Genomic DNA, 23,146 nt, shown 5'->3' on the forward strand with positions numbered 1-23,146 from the left:
AAGAACATACTGGTCTAAGTTTGCTTCTGAATGTGACATGTATGCAAAGCATGTCTGGAAGTGTGTGTGCGTGTTTGTGTGTGTTTGTGTGTGTGTATGCACAGCAGCTATCTTTCGTTTGTATCTGGCCTTCCCCTTCCCTGTGAGATACACATCTCACTGTTACTTATCCTGATTAGGAAAGCAGTAACCTGATGTGATTCAGGTTGCCCAACTTTAAATTCTGACCTGCATTGTAACTGAGCCATTTTAAGAGTCATATTTTTGTTACCGTACAGACAGTAATATCTTACATTCTATCACCCCAGCAGTCAGGGAGACTAAGAACAGGTCAGAGTTCATGACCTTAAAGATGTGTTCAAATTAAACAATCATTTTGTCCTTGGCACCCTTAATGACTTACCCTTAATAATAACAATATTCTGAAATGTTGACCCAGAAACAAAACTATGTGTCTGGGTGTCTGTGTTTGTGATGGAACTGAGCTGTCTGTGCACCAATGAGAACTGTGTGTGTGTGTGTGTGTGTGTGTGTGAGCGCGCGTGCATTTATGCATGTGTGTGTACGCAAGTGATACAGACAGATATATAGATAGTTGTAGGCTGGTTCTGAGCCATGTCTATGTAAGCTATATGACAGTGACTAGGAATTTGGACTATCTTCTTCAGAAACATTGATCTGCTGTAATTAAGTAGGGTGAGAGTATGCATGTATGTGTATGTGTGTGTGTGTGTGTGTGTGTGTGTGTGTGTGTGTGTGTGTGTGTGTGTGTGTGTGTGTGTGTGTGTGTGTGTGTGTGTGCATAATCGCATGCATGTGTTGCAGGCTGAACCCTGAGAACATGCTCCAGTGTGGTGTAGGGTGTCCAGGATAGCGTGACCATGTCCATTAACCACTCAGTCACATGATGAAACAATTCCTGTTCCTGTCCAACATGGCTCAGACATAGGAGTCCATCATTAAGGAGCTCTCACTCAGACTCTCTCAGTTTAAATTCAGGGTTAAGTTCATGTTTAAATTCAGATTTGAATTCTAAACCCAAAGAAAGCTCATGCGTTTTGCACCTGCAGCACTCCCACATCTAAACTGAATTATTGGTTCAATTAACCTGTCTCTTTCTGATTCAGCAGTACACTCTCGCCCCCTGCTGGCTCTTATGTGCATAATCCGCAGACCTGCTGGTAGATTCAGCCTCTGGTGCCACATACAATAACTCTTTCCTGAAGGATGGGCCCTTGTATCGGCCTGGCCCCTGGTCCCAGGAATGTCAGGGGCCACTGTGCCTGGGGCCGACCCTGCCGCACACACTGCTGAGGGGTATATCTGCCTGTCTGACACGGGGCCTGTTCTTATGTCTTATTGGTCCAAGCAGAAATTCTCCTCATTAAGTCTGAAACAGGTGGAAAAAAGTGGTCTTTGTGCCTGAAAAAGGACGTGTGTTGTACAAACACACAACTGTCCCATAATATTTTCCTCAACCATTGTATGGTGCTGTTCAGTTCAATTTAATGCAAGCTCACTGTCTCATAATCATTTGGTCCAGATGGAATGCCTATATACCAGTCATGTATTGATAAACACGTACAGTATGACAAAATGTTTCTTTTTACATATCCCAACCCTTCCTTGTGGTCTGGAGTCAGCTGAGTTGAGAGTTAAAACCTAGCTGAAGGACCACCAGTCACACACACATACACACACACACACACACACACACACACACACACACACACACACACACACACACACACACAGGTTGTTGTTATTATTGTTGTTTTTTCACTTTAGCGATTATAATTTCACATTTCTTTTCCTGTTTCTGCTTATCCCTTAATTGGCTGTTTTTCCAAATATATTTTACAGGTAACGTGGACATGGATTTGTTGCACTTTTTTATTCATTGTGTTTGATCTCATATTCTGGCATAGTACTATAATGAAACCCATAAACCTCAAATGTTTATATTAAGTGAACTTATTTTGTTTTATTTCTCGTCCGTGCTTCCATGGTGTCGTTTATTTAGTATAACATTTACTTTGTTTAGATGTATATTACTTGTATAAGAAACAGTAACATTATTATCAGAAAGTATGAAATTAGCATGTTATTATCAGTGATGTATACTGTAACTAGGTCATTCGTAATATTAGATCAGAGTGTTCAGAAGGCACCAATAGCCTTTACAGGGTGTTGAATAAAGCAGAGAATATACATGGATAATGTATTTTTCTTATAAAATCGGATTAAGTGTGGCGCATAGAGGCATTGAGCGGCACAAGGCTCAAACGCGCATTGCGTGGTTTCGGCCTGGCGGGGGCGGCCCACGCTGAATCTTCACTTTGGGAAACATTTATTTGCCAACCAACAGGTGGCGCAAATAATCAGTGCTGAACAATATACGGGAGAAGTCATTATTTCTATATATAACAAGGATAAAGTTAAGGGATGTTGAATTTGGCATTGGGGTACTGTTAAAATATTAATAACTGAATAAATGAAAAAGGCTTCTGAAAATATCACTACTCTGACCGCGTATGGCGCGTCGACCATACGCGCATGCGCACTGTGTGCGTGGACGGGAGCGGAGTCCATTTCCTCTTCCCCAGGCCTGGGCGAGTGAGCAGCGGTGTCGCGTCGGGCGGTTTTACCCCCCTCAGGCTCTTCGGTTTCATCGATGTAACGCTGGATGTTAACAGAATCGAGAACTTGTGCGCAGAGGCTTAAATACGCCGAGTCTTCAGGACGAGGGTGAGTCCGGCGCTGCCGCCCCAGGTCTGCAGAGGTGCTCCAGATTAAACGCATGGCGTGTGCATAACTTTGTCACTGCGTTTCTTTCGTGGCACGTTTTCGCTGTGAAGCATAAAAGGAGACTGTTTGAGGTTTAGAAGAATCCAATGTTTAGAAGAAGACTGCTTAATTATCTTCCTGGCTAATCAGTTGCCTCCGCGTTTCTGTGCAACTGACATATTGTTTTCTGAGTTTAAATGGGTTTGGCGCTTTTTATTGAGGAGAATAGAACGGCGACGTTAGATAAAACAGCCAAATACAGCCAGATGTACGTGTGTGGAGTTCAGATGCAGCGTCGGCGTGCCGTCCTGGATGGTGGAGGCGGGGTGGAGATACCTGATGCTCCTAATATGTACATGGCGGGTTTCCTGCGTCTCCTCAGTCCTCAACGGTGCGCTCATGCATCCGTAACATTTCATTACATGCGCAGTAAAAATGTGCTGAAGTGTAGTTGGAGAAGGTGTGGCCGGGCTGGACCAGGCGAGGTGTGGCCGGGCTGGACGTGACTGGCGTGGTGGTGAGGAGTGACCCAGCTCCGTACGAGCGGTGTGTGTGTTGAACACCTGTTTGCCCTTGAACCGCAGTGTTAATGAGGCACTCGGTGCGTTTGTTACAACGCTGCTCTTGTGGACTGTCATTGTAATGTGTTTAAAGGAGGTCAATTTACTAACTCAAGCCACTGGATTTAAACAAGGGGGGGGGGGGTGATGTTACCTACCACATCATTTGCCTTTTGAAGGTATGCAACTAACTAGGTTTATGTCAGAACGCTTCTAGATGGCATTGCAGAACATGCAGCGACTCTGATCTTTCTGCTGGTCAGAATCTGAACAATCTTTAAATAATCACAGGAGACCATGGAGCTTCCCCTCTCTTTCCTCCACCACACAACTGCCAGGCGGAAGTGCTTGCTCAGCCAAAACAATTGCTCGAGATCTATCAGGCGTTTTCCGCGGAAGCCTTTGGCTGACGAAGGTATTGTGAATTGAAGCGGGTTTTTGGCAGTGTGCGGACAGAGATGTGATCTGGTTTTCGTGCCGTGTTCCCCGAGGACTCCGAGGGGCCAGACGGCAACACGCGAAGGGTCCGTATGTTGTGTCTGAGCGGGAGAGTCTTCGTGCCAAGCCTCCACCTGGTGCTTGTAGGCGAGTTTCTGTAATGTGTCAAATTGGGTGGTGTTCCTAATTTATGCGTTCTCAATGAGGAATGAGGCGATTTTTAGGTGATGAATTAAGCGTTTCACAGTGGCAGACCCAGATACACCTCCGATATGTAGGCTAGCTCATGCAAATTCTTAAGTGGTGCAAGGTAAATATATTTTCACCTTTTGAGACTGCTTTGGCCTCGTGAAGACTTTTGAGACTGCTGTTGGCGGTCTTCTCCAGAACCCCGGGCTGTTGCATCTTAGGATTGCTTTAACTGCGTGTCATAAGACCCGTTAGAAGTCGTTGTCCATCCGCACTCTAAAGGCAGTTTTGACGTGTGATTTCACGCCAATCTTACGAGCTTGAGTGCAGCTGACTGCTTCCTGCTGCCATGTTGTGCCCTTGACCAGGACGCTTGACCCCGGTTTGTCTCTTGGGGACCAGTGATGCAGCTTAAACCCATTTTTGCACTTGAAAAAATTTGAAAATCATTCCAACATAACAAAGCAGAAATTATACAAGTGTTGTTCTCTGTTCTTTTCTGCTTATAACTGGTCTGTTACATTTTTCTGTTTGGGGCTGACTGTCCCTTAAAGTGTAGTAGTGATAGATAATGAAATGATGGTGTCTGAACACTCCAGGCCGCCGAGTTATTCATGCAATCCAGTGCATCCTGTGCCACCCGTCGATATGAAGACGGCTTGAGGTATGCGTGGTAGAGGTAGGCCATGCCTCGTTTGCCTTTAGAAGATGAGTGGAGTTCTGTGGAACCTGCATGCTTTAGGGAGACCCGCGCTGCTGATGTAATGTAGTCTGACAGGGTGGGAAATACTTGGGTGGCGTGGACAGCAGCAGACTGAGCCCACTGGGTGGATATGGACCATGCGGCCCCAACGCGTTAGTTCAGTGGCCACGTCTGCTTCGCCTTTTCGCTCAGTTAGATTGGATGCTTACAGTTTGCCCTCTGCGTGACCTTTCGAGTGTATGAGGTCACTAGCGTATAAGGCTGGAACGATTGGCCTCCGTCTCTGCTCATGAGGGCCACTTTGCCTTAGATGTAGTGTTGGATGACCTCATGAAAGCACACTGCCGTGTTCTGGGGGCACTACTGCACCAGTCTCTTGAGACGCAGCATTCTCACCCACGTCTTGCTCACGCTTTGCCCTGGCGGGCCCTGGTAAGCCAAGCCAGGGGAAACCCCCGTCTTCCAGCGGTGGTCTTTGGGCCGGATTCACCTTCGATGTTAAAAACCCCCTAGTGCAGATGCTGTGTTGAAACTTGACACTCAAAGTTAATGATGCATGAATATGTAGAAGCAGTTATGTGCATCTTATCCAGTACATGAGATGAAGCGGATAGTGTTTAACATTAGATCAGTATTACGGCATCCCCGTTTTTCACATGTCCAGTCCATTCAGTTGAGTTTTTTGCACGGTGAGTGCGGTGCTTTCATGTCTCCACCCACGTATACTGTCTCCACCTGCGGCTACAGTCTCCCACATCCACTCATGCCCTTTATAGGTGTGTATTATTGCACTGAGACAACAACATTCTGTGTCCCTGGAGAGTTTAACAGGCACAGACATAGCCAATCTTCCTGCTCTTTCTCTCTGTAGCTGTGTGTGCATGCATGCATGTGTGTGTGTGTGTGTGCGCGCGTGCGTGTTTGCATGACCATTCGTGAGTGTCTCCAGTAGAATAAGGCTATTGTGAGATGCCATCGGGGGCAAGACATCCACAGATTGTCTCCATCTGGCCAGCCTTTGAGTGTTTGCGTGTTGAGTCGCTTGGCCTGCCATACTGCCGTGTGAGTGAATTGTTCAGTTAACGAATGGGACACATGCCGTAAACACACACAGATCCGATCACTGTGAAGATCAGAAGCCGACAATGCAGACTGATGCACCCTGTAAAAACCAAAGACACATGACCAAATATACGTGCCCACAGAGGACTGCAAACACTGATCCGTGTAAAAACAAAAACGTGTGATTTGGCCTTTAACAAGAAGTCTTTTCTTTGGGCTTTCCACCTGCCTCGGTGCATTGTGACGTGTGGTCAGAGAGACATTCACGTTGTGTGTGTTCTGTTTCCTATGCTGCTCCTGCAAAAATGACAAGACTGGCACTCTTGTTAGAAGTTGGGGTATGAAACCAGGCATTCTTGTGTGCATGAATTGGTGCACATGTGTGCCAACCCACACAGTGGAGCAAAGATTCCCCCCGAGGGGAGCCTGCCCCGCCCCTTTACACCCACCACCTTTATTCTCAGGTGTTTTAAGGTGAGCCACCTTGTCCCGTTCATGAACAAGAGTGATATTCAAATCTCTGTGCTCATGTTCCAAGTGTCTAATTTGAATAATGACTTTTAGATCATTCTCCGCCACACCTGGTAGTGGGCGTTTGCTTCTCCCGGGGAATGCTGGACTTCGGGACATTGGGGCGAGATGTCGTCACCGTCACACACCTGTGATGTTGGTGCTTTTGTTCTGGTTTGCAGTCAGTTATGTGGCTCTACCTGAGCGACTCAAAGAGACAGTGAACCAACCCGCTCGCAGATTGCCATCAGTTCCTGTAAGGACCGTAAGGCCTGCACTCTGACACAGGGTTGTCTGTGGCCATATTCTCCAGCCATGCTGTGTGTTGGTGTCTTGCTCATCTTGGTCATTCTGTTGACGGCTAATATCGTGTTGATCCCAAGTGTATGGTAGCAGCACGACACTCTCTTTATGCTGGAGAGAGGCGGGCACATTGGACAGATCACTCGCTAAGAGACCTGGGGGTTGGTGGTGGTATTTGAAGGCACACTAGACTTTATCCGTCTCTGCGTAAGAAGACATTCTTCAGGGGTTCAGCGGGACACGAGAGTTCAGTGACTAAGATGGGAACCTCCAAGAATCACACCTTAAGTTATTGTCACCGCTGTAACCCTAAAGACATTAAGATTTAGTTGTGGGTAGGGTTGCAACGGTATGAAATTTTCACGGTATGATAACCGTCTCAGAAAATACCGCGGTATCACGGTTATCACGGTATCACAGTTAGTTTGTATATTATTAAAAGATACACTGACCCTTAAAGAAATTACAACAAGTTTTTTTTGTTCAATTAACTATTTATTGTAGAAACCTGGAACTATTGTATACAAAATGCCTCCTTTAAAAAAAAATAAGCTGTAAACATGTTTATATAAATACTGCAAAATTAGAGAAACCTAAATCATGGATTTCAGTACAATTATTTAAGTTTAAATTATTTAATATCTGATAAACTCAGCCTGGGTCAGTGTCTGATCAACAACTGTTGTAAACGTCCGTTGTACTGCCAAGTTAGAATATAACCAGATACTGCAGAAAGAGATGATTTATTTCTGACATGACCCTCACAATAGAGATTTCTATTTTAAGGCTTTCACACCGAGTCTGGTTTTAACATATGAAAAACAGGCACGTTAGAATTTGAAAATGAACGCATGTAAATTAATGGCGTCTTTCACATCCAGTGAAAGCAAGGACCATAAAAAGCTAGGTTTATTCTTTTCACTAGTGACCGTAGCGCGACTCCGCACAGTTCTCTCGTATTACGTTAACAAATACGAGCCTCTTGTAATTCCAGGATGAAACATGAGAAAACGTGAAGACGTTAAGATTGGGCGTTTTGAAAATAAACAACCATTAAATAATGTGATGAAAAAGCGAATTATTTCGAGTATATGTATAAATATTTAACTTTATTAAGTTTAAGGTGCTGGGAGATATTGAAACGGACCTTTAAAGTTACGTACAAGTGCTTTAATTCCACCTTGTAAAGGTGTATGAATCCTGCAAACATGACTTTGTTCATTGCGCTGAGTCGCGGCGCGCGCAAAGTTACAAAATTCGAGAGGTGCACGACCTCGCGAATCGACAGCGCGTGAGACCCTCGCGCACGGGCGGAGCCACCGCGATTACGTCATTTTCGCCGCTGACTTTAGTTTAGCTTTTTTTTGTTAAAAAAATTGTAAAGTCTGATACGCTTTCTGCCATTCTCACCGCTGTGCTGAGTAGCTGAACCAGAGCGGAGTTGCGCATGCGCGGGTTAGTTTCTCCGCTGGCTTGCTTTTTACCGGTAATAAGCAAACGCACACGGTATGATAACCGTGTATTTTAATACCGTGGTATACCGTGAAACCGGTTACCGCTGCAACCCTAGTTGTGGGCAAACTAAGATAGTCCTGGTCCTGGTTATTCCTGGTTAAACGGAGCACACAGCAGAATGGAAATAGGAATGCAAAGTGAAGCGCCTCTCTGTCCACATCACTGCTGCTGGCCTGAAAACCTCAAAACAATTAAAACTCATTGAAAAACTCACACTGGCCTGACACGCACTGTTCCACATCAGCTACTCCTCATCCACGGTGAGACGTGTTTCCCAGAGGAGTCCTCCCCTCCTAACCAGCCAGTGCTGCAGGACACTGAAACACCTGGATTCAGCACTCGCTCTCCTCAACAGAGCTGCCCTCACTTTAGCACTTTTCAAACCTGGAACACAATGCAACATTAATTTTCATCAGGTAAATGTTCATTCCCCTGTTTTTGAGGGGTGTTTCTTTATATTACCACATATCGTTTCGGACGTTCGCGCAGGTTCGTGCGAGGTGTGCGGAGTTGCGCGCTACAGTCACTCGCGAAAGTATAATCCATAATATATAATTCAGCCTTGACGCGGCTCTGGGATTACGTCACACGCATTTAAAACTAATTTACACATGGGTCTGTGGCGGGAGCTGAGTGCAGAGCATTGAGGAACGATTTCGATTGGAGGATCATGCTCTCTGTCTGAGATTTTTTTATTATTTAATTTTTTTGCTGATGCTGGTCCAGCGTGTCGCGTGCCAGTGATTATGCCTCGGCTAGTTGCTCCTTTCTTGGGCACAAGCTCCGCTGTCGTGTGTGTGTGTGTGTGTGTGTGTGTGTGTGTGTGTGTGTGTGTGTCTTGAGGGTGGGAGGGGCTAAGCTCACTGAACTACGGGAGCCCACAGTGCAGCGTCGGTGGTGAAAATTAAAACTCAGAAAATCGATTTTCATAAAAACACATTGTCCTTAACTGTAAATTCAAATTAATAGATAACATCGATTAATCGCCCAGCTCTACCCTATATGTATAGAGCGTGTCTAGAGACCTCTAGAGCCTGGGGAGCCATATGTAGAGCCTGGGGAGTGTTGTCCTTTCACTGTGCTGGAGTTCCTCGGTCGCTTGCCTGAAGCTTTTGGTCTTTTGCTGTTGTTGTTTAGGTATGGTAATCATATCGTGTCTGTCGTAATCGTGTATATTGTAATCTCTTCATTTCTGTACAGAAGCACAGCTGCTGACATTGCAGAGCTGCAAATAGCTGTTGCACTAGTGTTGCCAAGAAGCGCCTTTGTGTGAATAAGAAACTGACGGGTTTTTGTCACTCTCTCGCTCTCTCTCTCTCTCCCTCTCTCTCTCTCCCTCCGATGACCTTAATTAATGAGGCTGATCTGAGTCTTGTGCTAACAGCGTTAGCCAGAGTTAGCTTTCTAACTTTGAAATAAACTGGTATGCCAGGGGCAGAAGAGCTTACATGGGCATCAAATCTGATTTCAACTCTTTGACAATGTCAACAAGAATCCATCATAATCATAATGAAGTAATGATAGCAAATGTCATAAAAAATACTTCAAATCAGGGTGGGTTCTGTTGTATTGATACTTGTCTTGAGATTTGCTGTGTTGTCATTTCATTGCATTTCTCTAGTGTGGTTAGAGCTGGGCGATATGGCCCCCCAAAAAAATCTTCGATTAATTTTTTTAAAATCCGATTTTCGATTTTAATAGATCTATTGTCCTCTACTAAAAACTACAGATGATAAAGGAATGGTTAAAAAAAGTTTGAATTTATTTTTCACCTAAATTTCCCCTTTGGGGTTAAAGTGCAACCAGAAACAAGCAAAAAACAATTGTAAACAAGTGAGTACATCCAACTTTTAGAAGGCTTTCTCCAACATAGTTTAAGCACTGACACAATGCACCCTCAAACTTAAAATAAATTACTAAACACATCCTCAAAAAATAAATAAATATAAATAATTTGGTGCCCTTTTTAATAAAATGGAAAACAAATACAATTTAACAATTGTTGCATGTTGCGTACTGACAGTCACGCTGTCTACATTCTGATTAAGAACAGGGCTGCCCTCACTTTAGCCTAAATTCCAGCACTTTTCAAACCTGGAACACAATGCAACATTAATTTTCGTCAGGTAAATATTCCTTCTCCTGTTTTTGAGGGGTGTTTCTTTATACTACCACATATCGTTTCGAACATATAAACGCTTCCGCCGTTCGGGCAGGTTCGCGCGATTTGTGCGGAGCCGTGCGCTACGGTCACTCGCGAAAGTATAATCAATTGAAGCGGGTTCGATAACTGAGGCAGAAACTGCTTAATCCAAAATATCCCGCGAAGGGAAACTATTCACAACGCAACTGAACAATAGTACTCTTCGCTCTCTCCCTCTATCGGTTTCAAACACACCTTACAGCGAGGACTTGTTTGGTCTACGTCTGACGCCGCAAAACCGAATCAACTCCAGATCACGGAGCTAGTTGCTCTTTTCTTGGGCACAAGCTCCGCCGTCATGTTTGTGTGTGTGTGTGTTGAGAGTGGATGGGTGGAAGGGGCTAAACTCACTGAACTACGGGAGCCCACAGTGCAGCGTCGGTGGTGAAAATTAAATCTCAGAAAATCGATTTTCATAAAAACACATCGTCCTTAACTGTAAATTTGAATTAATAGATAATATCGATTAATTGCCCAGCTCTAAGTGTGGTTGTTCTTTTTTAAGCAGGAAGCCACAGCAAAGGACTTCAGATCAAACTGATCTCTTGACATTATCCACACTATCTTTACTTTGTCTTTATTATGAAGACATTTGCAGTTAAGACTACAGCTTTTCATTGTAAAAGACATTCCTGTTCCTTGTTGGGGGATGGAATTCCTTTTGACCTGTTTTGAAAGCCGAATTCTGCTTCGTGCTGCACTAAACCAGAGTTTCCTGATCCTACACCTGGAAACTCATGACACTGCACAATTTAGACTCCATCCCCCAGCATACCTCCTTCAACCACTCCGATAAAGACGAGCCATTAAGGCCCAGGAGAACCTACGGCACTCACAGGTCAGGTGAAGTTGCCACCAGAAGGTCTATTACACAGATAATGGCTTCTGTGTAATAGAATAATCTGTTCGTTAGCTATGTCCTTCACTCTCCTTTAGGTTGGTGTTAAATGATTCTGTGGGATCCAGTGATGTGGTTAGACGTGGGTTTACATGACGTGACAAAATATGAATGATAAATGAACAAATGGTTGTGTGGATACACTGCCAACATACTGAATAAACTGAACAAAGAAATAAATTATTTCAAACACACTATTATTGAGCAAATTGCACAGCAGTATCCAACTAATTAAAAGAATATTCATATTGAACTAAACATAAGTGCACTAACAAACCAGAGACAGCCAGCATAATGTTCAGTGACCAATCACGGCTCTGAATGAGAAGAACAATATGGGGGTGGATGTCAGATAGCTGGGCCTAATGCTGTGAATGTGTCATCTGATACAGTAATTGAAATACGAAAATCGTTTTATTTACACACTCCAGGCACGTGAATTTTTCTTATTCACTATGTTTCTTGTGATGTGTTTATTGTTCATGTTCAAATCGTGATGACGTTTATCGGTCAGGACAAATTAACCATGCGTTGTGTTCGGTGTTGGCTAGCTGCACTGTGTTGGTCATTGGTATGTCTCTGGTTTGAGCTCTGACGGCATTGTTGAGTGTGTTTGAAAAAAAGCTAGCGTTCTGTTTATTTTATCTGCTCTAAAATTTTGGAGACTGAAATAATATTAGAGAGAGATTCAAAATTGTAATGAAGCACGCAAGATTTCCAGAGAAATGGGACGGTTCACACAGAAGTCCTTCTGTGACCATCTGTTTTGTTTTTGAATTTTTCTTGCACAGCTGATGAAGGACTTCTGTGCAAAACATCCTGTTTCTCTAGAAACCTTGTTTACTTCACTACAGTTTTGTATATTGTGTAACGCAGACAGACTAATGCAAACTTGTTGGAAGCAGGTTGTGGGTAGGTAGCCCTGCAGAATTCTGGGACATTTTCCCACTCTCTTATAGGTATGTGCACCATCTCTGTTGTTTGATTCCCCTGTGTAGTTGCAGTGCTGGTGTAAGCGTGCATTAAAGCTGCACGTCTCCGGCTGCGCTGGGAGGTCACGCAGGCCAGGTGATGGCGCTGGGAGGTCACGCAGGCCAAGTGATGGCGCTGGGAGGTCACGCAGGCCAGGTGATGGCGCTGGGAGGTCACGCAGGCCAAGTGATGGCGCTGGGAGGTCACGCAGGCCAGGTGATGGCGCTGGGAGGTCACGCAGGCCAAGTGATGGCGCTGGGAGGTCACGCAGGCCAAGTGATGGCGCTGGGAGGTCACGCAGGCCAAGTGATGGCGCTGGGAGGTCACGCAGGCCAGGTGATGGCGCTGGGAGGTCACGCAGGCACTAGGCCCACTGCTGCACACACCATGAGTCAGGTCTCTCAGGACAGTCCGGGTTAAACCCTCTAAAACACTTTGTTACTCCTTTCACTTTGTCCTCTGCATTTTCTTTGTTGTCTTGTTAATGTGCTGTCTCTCTCTCTCTCTCTCTCTCTCTCTCTCTCTCTCTCTCTCTCTCTCTCTCTCTCTCTCTCTCTCTCTCTCATACTCTCGTATCTGTTCATTTCCTCGAATCCTTTCTCACAGCTCGGTGCCTTCCTTCGGCGTATATATTGTGTGAGCTCCATCCCACTCTCCTGCCTGTTCTGCCCCCCCCCCCCCCCCCCCACACACACACACACACACGTTTCTCCCTGCTCCGTCCTCACCTTCCAGACTGTCCGCCCACTTCTCCCTGTCGTCTCTCAAACTCTCCTTCGCTCCCCCTCTATCTCCACCTTCAAAGCCCCTACCTGCACATAGACACACAGCCCCAGTAATGTATGCCAGCTTGAAAATGAATGCATGCGCGCGCACACACACACACACACACACACACACACACACTCGTTCCTTGGACCTCAGTATCTTGAGGATTATAAATAGGTGGAGGAAAGCAGACCTGCTTCTCCCAGCTGTGTGTGAAGCTGTGATTTTGGGTGGGTAGGTGGTGCTCTGCTCAGTTATGGGGCTGCCAGCTCCTGGTCACTGGGGACAGAACCACCCAAGCTCAGCTGGGTCCTAGGGCCTCTCGGGCTATACTGCTAACTGGAGTATTAGAATGAGAAGACCAGGGCAGAGTCCCTGCACGGGTCTGTTTTTTGAGACCCGTACCTACCCATATCCGCAGAGTACAGCACCCACCCACTCGCGAACCCGTGGCTATTTCAAAGTTAAATCCGTACCCGCCGGACCGTTAATATTCTACCCGTTACCCACCCGTGCCCGTGAAAAATCACACAAATCGAAAGTATTCCTATAGAGCACCTTTATTTTTCTATGCGCCTCTGAAAAAACATCAGTACAACACAAAATAAAATCTAAGGTTGCTGTGCAGGAACAGTATTCCTATGTAAAAGTAGCAACTGGTAAAACGCAAGAAAATGTATGTAGCCAACCGGTGCCATAACACAATACAAACGAGAGAGAACAAATGCCAGTATAACAACTAAATAATATCGCATAGGTTCACAAATATATCCTAGGTTACTGGTGCAGGAACAGTATATCGTCCACAGTCCCAGGTTTGAGCTGCGTTCTGCGCTCTTGGATCAAAAATCTCACTCGCAGCGCTGGATGCGGGGATTGAGAGGACACTTCGGGCAATTGTTGCCAGGTTGGGGAAATCGTCTTGGTGTTTTTTCCACCACAAAAGAATATCGAACGATTTATCCTTAGGTGGCTTGAGTTCGATGTATGCTGAAACTTCATCCTCGTTAGGCTCAGTGTCTTCGCTGGAATCCTCAACATCGGACAAATGATCACATGGGGCGAGACGGGGTCTCTTCGGTGCTTGGTTAAAAACCTCGGTGCTGGGGCCTGGTGAAGTCGCGTCTCTCGCCACCCGTATTTAACTTACCCGCCCGCATACCCACCCGTATTTAACTTACCCGCCCGCATACCCACCCGTATTTAACTTACCCGCCCGCATACCCACCCGTATTTAACTTACCCGCCCGCATACCCACCCATATTTAACTTCCCCGCCCGTATACCCACCCGTAAAATTGCGGTATGTGTAAAACCCACCCGTTTCAGCATCTATTTGCCCGTACCCGCGGGTACCCAACCCGGTGCAGGACTCTAGACCAGGGTGGAAGACGCTGCAAACGCTTCAGTGGTTTGCTAACAAGGATCTGACGACATGCAGCAGGAAAACATCAGGGATGTGTTTTCTAGAAAAGTTGGAACTATTTCATCAGAATTATTCGGAGGATGTTGGGTTGCCTCCATGAACAGCACTTTGGGGAGATCTTCTCACCTTGTCTCGCTGGTGAATGAAGCCCACAGCACCATAACCACAGCATGTTGACGCTGTGTCCACCTCTACATGAGCATTACCTCATATAGAAGTGGACAGGGGGTGTACGTTTACTGTAGTTATGATGTACCATTAATGAATGTACAATTTTGTTAGAATATAACTCATTACACTCAATACACCTCATATATAGATTATGGTTTGGAGTTTTAAGATGCATAAAGGTAAAATGATCAGTTATCAATATCGGGATCAGCCATGATGGTGCTAAGTTCCAGTTAGCGCACGAGTCCCAATTCCTTATTGACCCATCACTACTGTCGTGTTTTCACAGTGATGGCATTGCAGCTAAACAGAAAAGTGTGACGGGAGCTTTACACATGATCCCGGTAAAGCCCATGTTGCACTTTACTGACTGTACGTAAAGTTTACGCTTGTATAAAATGTGTTTAATGCCAGTAAATGTCTTTATTATGTAGACAATGTATGAAAAGATCCAAACTGAATGTGTTGATGATAATACATAAAGGTTGGTATTAATAACATGGTGTGTAGTTACTTCTGCTGTCTTTACTGTTAAGCCGAACTGTTTGGCCTGTGTGTTTGTCCAATGCAGGCAGCGATTGACCGATCACATTTCCTGTGATGAATTCCTGCTCTTGATATGATTGTCATAATCATCGCGCTGCTGTGTGCACAGGCCTGGGTGTTAATTACAACATGAGGGTCTGAACGTGGTGGAGGCTGAACGTGGTTAACCACCGTCGTGAGGAGCCGCGTGGTTAGCAGCAGTGTATGCCGCAGCTTTGCTTTCTTACTACAGTTTTGTAGAACTGAAGCTTGGTCAGGAACCCCAGTGAGGTTGACTGTTCATCGTCAGACAGGGAGTTGGTGCTGACCAACGGCAGCTGTCCGTGTTCAGCACGTTCTCTTGCCCTCTCAGTTAAGCAGCGGCCCATTGGACCCCGGACTACCTGAGCTCGTCCTCTGGGGGGTCAGCTGGATGGCAGTCTGTAGATTGAGGGATATGGAACCAGCATGAATAGATGGGACACGGTGCTCCAGTAAGTAGGACTCAACCACCCCTTTTCTCTTTTTGGGGGAATGGACTCTTGGTTCCTTTGAGAGGATCAGGAATGCTGTTATGGGAGGAGCAGGCATGTGAAGCACCACCCAGAGGTCCTCGCAGTCTGCAGCACCTGTCCAGAGGTCGGCAAGCGAGATGGATCTGCACTTTGAGAGGTTGCGTCATAGAGAGGCTCTAAACAACAGCGTGGCATTTCAGACACATGAGGACATTGTCCTCTGTTTTCCTCCTCAAGATGTCCAGCTGTGAACGGGATAAAGCCGTGTTTGTCTTGAGCTGAGTGGGAGAGAGAGGACGCGTGAGGATGAGTAGTGTTGGGGAGGATGGGGGGGGGGGGGGGTTGGAGAGCCTCATTAGCCTGCTGTAGCATGCTGTCTGTCTCTCTCTCTCTCTCACCATCTGTCCCCCCCCCCCCCCTCTCTCTCTGCTGCTCCCTGCTGTGAGCTCGTTGGTCTTGTGAAGATGGTTTCTGGACAGGATGGTGCATGTGTGGCATCACTGCTGCTGTCAGGAACCTCCACTAGCTGCTCTCCTCTTCCAGTTCTTCATCTAGTTTGCAGTGCAAGTGTAGAACTGCTGAGGTTCTCACAGTTTCTCCACAAAACTGTGGATGTCACTCCGTGTGACCAGTGATTTCCTGGTTACCTGTCCCGGGTTGCTTTGGATTGGCCAGCTCTGGGAAGACTCCTGGAGGTTTTATCCTTCAATGGGAGAATGACATAAACCTTGCTCAGGGGTGCAGTGTGTGTGTGTGTGTGCGTGTGTGTGTGTGCGTGTGTGCGTGTGTGCGTGTGTGTGTGTGCGCGTGTGTGTGTGTGCGCGTGTGCGCGTGTGTGCGCGTGTGTGTGTGTGCGTGTGTGCGTGTGTGCGTGTGTGTGTGTGTGCGTGTGTGCGTGTGTGCGTGTGTGCGTGTGTGCGTGTGTGCGTGTGCGTGTGCGTGTGCGTGTGCGTGTGTGTGTGTGTGTGTGTGTGTGCGTGCGTGTGTGTGCGTGCGTGTGTGTGCGTGTGTGTGTGTGCGTGCGTGCGTGCGTGCGTGCGTGTGTGTGCAAACCAGACGGAAACAGAAAGCATCCTTAATGGAGACGGAGTAAAGATGTGTGTGGCAGATCACTGTCAGAGTGGCGTGGTATACACCACCATGTGCTGATGAATTCAAGCCAGCACAGCCACTGATTGGCCAGACAGTTTCTGTTCAAGAATAAGGCTTTCTTCCCTGCAGATGAGAGAACACTTTTGTAGTTCTGTAAATTATTGTGGCAGGTTACAGCATGAATAGGTGTAGCTCTGCCACATACACTCACTACAACTACAATGTGACTTGGGTTGTTGTTTACATTGCTGAAACTTGAAACATTTGTTGTGGGTGGATGTAAACCAGGCAGTATGACTACTAGCATCAAACTGAGAGGTGAATGGAGGGTGCTCACTGGGGGCTTGTGTGCAGTGTACACAGTGCTGTATTTTAATGCTGTTGATATGAACTCTAAGACATTAGACATTGCTGTCATACAAACGGACTGTCTGAGGTTCCTGTCTTGGTCTTTCCAGTGCTGAGAATTCAGCTCCTCTGTCTCATTGTGTGTCCCTGGGCCTGCGCGTGCGTGCGTGTCAGAGGTGTATAATTCAGGTTCAGAAAGTAAAAGTTCTCACCAGGATTTTGCTCAAAATGTACTGTACTGTAGCCTGCCACAGTCCCATAACCCCAGCCCACTGTACTGTAGTCTGCCAGTCCAATATTAACTGGCCTTTTGTTAGCCTGTTTTGTAAACATGTTAATTTACTAGGGCTGAACGATTTTGGAAAATAATCTAATTGCAATTTTTTATCTATAAATTGCGATTGCGATTTAAAATCGCGATTTTTTTTTTCCATTGTTCCACTTCAGGAAACTGTTTCGGCATTTTTAATACAGCTCAGATACAGGGTTGCCGGGGGGGGTAAAAAATTGACTAAATTTAAGTATTATTATTATATCATGATCGATCGATCGATCGCCTGTGGTTGGCGCCAGAGTGAGCTACTAACTTTTTAGTCTAAGACGCTCAATGCGTGAGAGTTGGCAACCCTGCAGGTATAGCAACTTGGCTAAAATATGTATGTGAGGGCGTTTGGTAGCGCATATCCAGTGTGTTTTAACCTTTTAAATCCTGTAAGGCGCTTTGTGACAACATGTGTTGTGAAAAGCGCTATACAAATAAACTTTGATTGATTGATTGATTGTTTAACAAAGCCATGTAGCCGGGCTTGTTCACTATATTAACGGACATCATGTCTTTCACTATGAACTCCGTTACTGCCCGAGTTATTTCAGCGTGCCGCTTCCAATTATATCCATAAGGAGTTACACTTTCAAACGGTTCGGTCAATGAACCCTGTCTGCTGGACCGCGGTCAAGCTATGTGCGCTTTCGCGATTCATCCGTGCTTTAAATCTTATTGCGCCTATATGCGTGATTTTACGGTATTTCGCTGCTCACCGCATACTAAAGCTGTATAAGCGCAGAGAAACACTTTTGCGTATTTGAAGATGCAGCACTGGTCGTTGGCATTTTAGCCTTACAAATATCATACGAGGCTTTGTGGTGTTTTTTTTTTAATGCTGAAGAAGGTTTGTAGTGTTACCTCGCGTCGTAGCGACAGTAGCAAGGCATGTTTTGCAGGGTATCTGACGATGAGCAGCATCTTTAAAAGCCAAAGTAATTTCACACAACTGATGGGCTGCCCTCTTTGGTATTAGACTTTCAGTAGTGTCAGCTTCTGTCGAGCCTGAAGCCGACAGAAGAATTGCGCTGTGTTAACTTCACTTCTCTACCTCCCCTGCCTCCTGCTCGGGTTTGCTCAGTTCGTCCTCGGCTCGGCTCGGCTCGCTCCCAAGTCACGTGAACCAGTTTAAATCGCAGCCTGTGCGATTAGACAATCGCGTTTTAAAAAATCGCGAAATTATCGCAAATGCAATTAATCGTTCAGCCCTATAATTTACATGTTTATTTGCATATTAATTTGAGATATTGATGCCCCGCCCAGGCCCTGACCTAGCCCACGTGGCCATGCAAGCAGGATGTCTGAAATGCGAGGAGGCGGTGGCTTGTAATGACTGTGCAATGGTAGCCGTGGAGATGAGCGCATGTCTCAATTGTTGTTGCCATGGCAACAGTGGGGTGGGGGTTGGCCAGACTGATGCTGCACTGAGGATGATTGCAGGCGATGGTTATAACTAAACGGGACGGGAGTGACATGAAGAGGTGTTGGTGGTGGAGGTGGTAGCAGTTGGCTTCTAGACAGCTTCATCTTGGACTGTAGCCAAAAAACATTTAAATGAAAAATGAAAAGCACTCTATAGTGGGGGTGGGGGGTAATGGCACGTTCACTCTAACCACCTCTCTGCAGAAGGTGCAAGTTCTGCGCTGGGTTTGGGCATTGCTTCTGCTGTAACTGCCACACCAAGAGTACTTAACCATGACACACACAAACACACACACACACACACACACACAGTTCTATATTTGTCTTCTGTCTTTTTGCAGTAATATGCAATTATAGCACTTCCTGTTTTTGCACCAGAAACACCAGCAGGAGGGACCATCCGTGTGTGCGTGTGTGTGGTGCGCGCGCCCCTCGTCTGTGTGGGTGTATTCTCACTGAGTCCACACTACCGTCCCTGGCCTTCCCTGGTTGAGTCCCTGCTCTCTTTAGGCAAGGAGCTATTACATAAGAGTTTAGATGCCTAAACCTGCATATCATTGCACACATTTCAACAAGCCATACATAGTCAGTATTCAAAAATGTACACAGTCTTGTGTGTGAAGGTTGGCTGGACTGTGTGTTGCGTTCTGTGGTTGTCGGTCATGTCTGCGTTGTGACTAACGTCAGGTCTCTTCTGGTGGTGTCTCATACAGTCTGTCCTTGGTCTTGTGTGAGGAGGTTGGCTCCGCCTCCTTTTCCCTGGGTTATAGCTCAACTGTAGATTACACATCATGAAAATCTTTTTATATGAGGGAAGTGGCTTGCACACTTGCACATACACACACACACACATGCAAACTCACATACATATGTGCACCACACACACCTGTGTTAGTTTCTTCTACCCTCTGAGTTCAGTCCACTCTCTGATTTTCACTTCCTGTTCTGAGTGGGAAAGGACAGTAGATCTAGTGAGGCCTTCTGACTCCGCCCCCTGGTTTCAGCCCCAGGATGCACTGGGGCATGTGTGCTGGGGGCGGAGCCCATCTGGCTGAGGGATTCTTTTCATTTCTGAGCGTGGCTCCTCTCCACCTGAACTATTTGAAATGTTCTTGCTCTTTAATCTCCTTGTGTCTTTTCTGAACAGCTCTGTCTCAGCTGCGGTGGTGGTGACTTATTCACGCCGCACTGTCTTGGTGATTCTTTATATAAACTCATGAACGAGGCTGGGCTGTGTTTTGGAAAAATGGTGTAGGCAGCATCTGTGTCCCAGGTTTTAGTGTGTGTGTGTGTGTGTGTGTGTGGGTGTGTGTGGACACTTTCTCCTCAGCTCTGATGTTACCCATTACTCTGTGACGCCCGCCTAAGAAAGCGCCATCCGCCCCACACCCACCATGTCTGGTGTACAGGTAGGTGTGCACACACACACACACACACACTCACACACACCTGCTCTGTGCTTCCTCAGGAAGGGCTCTTCACGCTTCGCTGCGGAATCATGACCTCTTTTCACATCCGTTATTAGTGTGTGTGAGCGTGCGTGTGTGTGAGCTTGTGTTAGGACTGGACAATAACTCCATAGCCTATCAATATATATCGCTATAAAAATGTTTTAATAACAGTAATATAATTTTGAAAGACATTTTCAATATTTTGATAAACTCTATTTACAACATTACAATGTTCATAACGGGATGCTGCCATTAGTTCATTACATTGAGTGACGTACACCACATGTACACAGCCAGTGCTCAGTAACAGCAGCTTATGTGAGTTTTGGTTTTGCTCCAACATGACACGTACTAGCTGCAAAATGAGCACCGCTGACCACAATAGTTGATAAAAGGGCAAAGACTAATTCTGTGGTGAGGAAGTGGTTCAGCTATCGAACATATTAATATTGACAAAGCTGGCCAGTTTGTTTATTTGACGTTGATGCTTCATGTTCATATATGAAGGCTGAATACAAATGAAAGGTTCACATTGATTTATTTATTTTGTTTATTTTTTTTCTAAAGTAAATATAGTTTTATAGGAGGAGGTTTCATATACTTGACATTCATTTGTCAGACATTTGTAGGTACAGAAATCTGTTGTTTTTAAAAAGATGCTGCTCAACGTCAGATACCCTGCAAAACGTGCCTTGCTACTGTTGCTACGACGCGAGATAACACTACAAACCTTCTTCAGCATTAAAAAAAACACCACAAAGCCTCGTATGATCTTTTGTAAGGCTAAAATGCCAACGACCAGTGCTGCATCTTCAAATACGCCAAAGTGTTTCTCTGTGCTTATACAGCTTTAGTATGCGGTGAGCAGCGAAATACCGTAAAATCACGCATATAGGCGCAATAAGATTTAAAGCGCGGATGAATCGCGAAAGCGCAGACAGGGTTCACTGACCGAAACCGTTTGAAAGTGTAACTCCTTATGGATGTAATTCGAAGCAGCACGCTGAAATAACTCGAGCAGTAACGGAGTTCATAGTGAAATACATGATGTCCGTTAATGTAGTGAACAAGCCCGGCTTCATGGCTTTGTTAAACACACTGGATATGCGCTACCAAATGCCCTCACGCACATATTTTAGCCAAGTTGCTATACCTGCAGGGTTGCCAACTCTCATGCATTGAGCGTCTTAGACTAAAAAGTTAGTAGTTCGCTCTGGCGCCAACCACAGGCCTGAAGTGGAACAATGGAAAAAATCGCGATTTTAAATCGCAATCGCAATTTATAGATAAAAAATTGCAATTAGATTATTTTCCAAATCGTTCAGCCCTAATCGGAATGTATCTTATTGACCAAAATGAATAAATATTGTGTTATAAGTTTTGCCCATATTGTCCAACTCTAGTGTGAGCATGTGTGTGAGCGGCGTGAGCATCAATGTGTGTGTGTGTGTGTGTGTGTGTGTGTGTGTGTGTGTGTGTGTGAGTATGTGACTGAGTGAGTGTGTGCGCATGAGTGCATGCAAGTGTGTGTGTGTGTGTCTGTCTGTCTGCCTCATGTGTGGCTCATCACTTTGCATGTCCACACAAGCTCTACATGGCACATTTTGCAGAAGATGCTGCATTTATAGCCACCTACAAAACCTGCTGCTGGCCCTGTTCTGCTGGCCCTGTTCTGCTGGCCTTGTTTACTGCGTCTTGTTTACAGCTCAGCTCCACTCATCTTTCACTTCGGTATTTGTTGGAGTGTAGGAAGCATGAACAAAGTCCACCAATAGCGTTGAGTCTTGGGGAGAGGGGCGGGAGCGGATTGGCTGATGTGACTGTGCCCTCTTCCCCTGGCTGCAGACAGCATGGCCGGCAGGAACAGAGTGTGTGGCCAAGTACAACTTCCCAGGAGCCACGCAGCAGGACCTGCCCTTCTGCAAAGGAGACGTGCTCACCATCATCGGCGTCACCAAGGTAACAGCAGAGGGTGGGGTCAGAAGGGAGATAACAGTACACACAGTTTAGACGTACACACACACACACCCCTACAATAAGCATATATAAGCTCCATTTTTTACAACTCCACAGATTCCACATTGCCATACGCTGTTTTGTTAATTAGGTTGTTTACTATGAAAAAACACTTATTTATAGTCAGATTTTCAATGCGTCAAAACATGTAATTTGTCATTGTACCTAGGGGTGGGTATCACCACTGATTTCCCATTTCGATTCACAAGGTCCCGATTCAATTCGATTTTCGATTCGATCCGATTCAATATCGATTCTTGTAGGGCAGGGGTCTCCAACACGTCGCTCGCGAGCTACCAGTAGCTCGCCACCCCTTTCCGAGTAGCTCGCCAAAGGGCCAATGAATTACATATAAATTTGTAAACCTAATTGGTCCCATCGAGAAATCTACTTAAATTTATGTCCAATCAAAATTCACAGTTGTCCCTCCCCTTCTAACACTAAATGATTATTCGCCAATTATACAACAGTTAGTTCACAATCCGACTGGTTGAGAAGTGTTCTAACCCTGCAGATATGTGTGATAACAGCACAGTATTCTCATTCTCTGTATCACTCCGCGGACGCGTTGTCAAGTAACGGCATGTACATATATTCACGATAACACACTCCCTCTCATGTTCTATTGCTCAATTAGCTGCCAATCAAAAAGTTAGGCTGCCGTCAATATTGAATAAACCAGGGGTCACCCACGTCATGAGTCGCCCACGGGCTTGTTTTAAAAATAGCTCACTATAGTGCAATGCACCAAAGCGCTGCATCGTTTATGTTTTTGCTACTATTATAGATTGTCCGCGGTTGCTAGCGGTCTTCCCGCTTAGCAACCCCCCCCCCCCCCCCCCCCCGCTCAACATCTGGTAGCCCTCCGCAATAACTGGTATCCAAGAAGTAGCTCCCAGTTCCAAAAAGGTTGGAGACCCCTGTTGTAGGGACATTTCAGTTACAATAAA

General features: G+C 45.7%; 1 long non-coding RNA gene across 1 annotated transcript; it reads left to right on the top strand.

Moving 5' to 3' along the window:
* The first annotated feature begins 2,567 nt into the window (after window positions 1–2,567).
* LOC143501679 (uncharacterized) lies at window positions 2,568–22,350 on the top strand. The gene is made up of 3 exons (XR_013126981.1): window positions 2,568–2,748; window positions 20,060–20,138; window positions 22,026–22,350. It is a non-coding gene; the product is annotated as an uncharacterized LOC143501679 (long non-coding RNA).
* Window positions 22,351–23,146: the final 796 nt, after the last annotated feature.

The sequence above is a fragment of the Brachyhypopomus gauderio genome, chromosome 2 (assembly GCF_052324685.1).
Source record: "Brachyhypopomus gauderio isolate BG-103 chromosome 2, BGAUD_0.2, whole genome shotgun sequence".
NCBI lineage: Eukaryota > Metazoa > Chordata > Actinopteri > Gymnotiformes > Hypopomidae > Brachyhypopomus > Brachyhypopomus gauderio.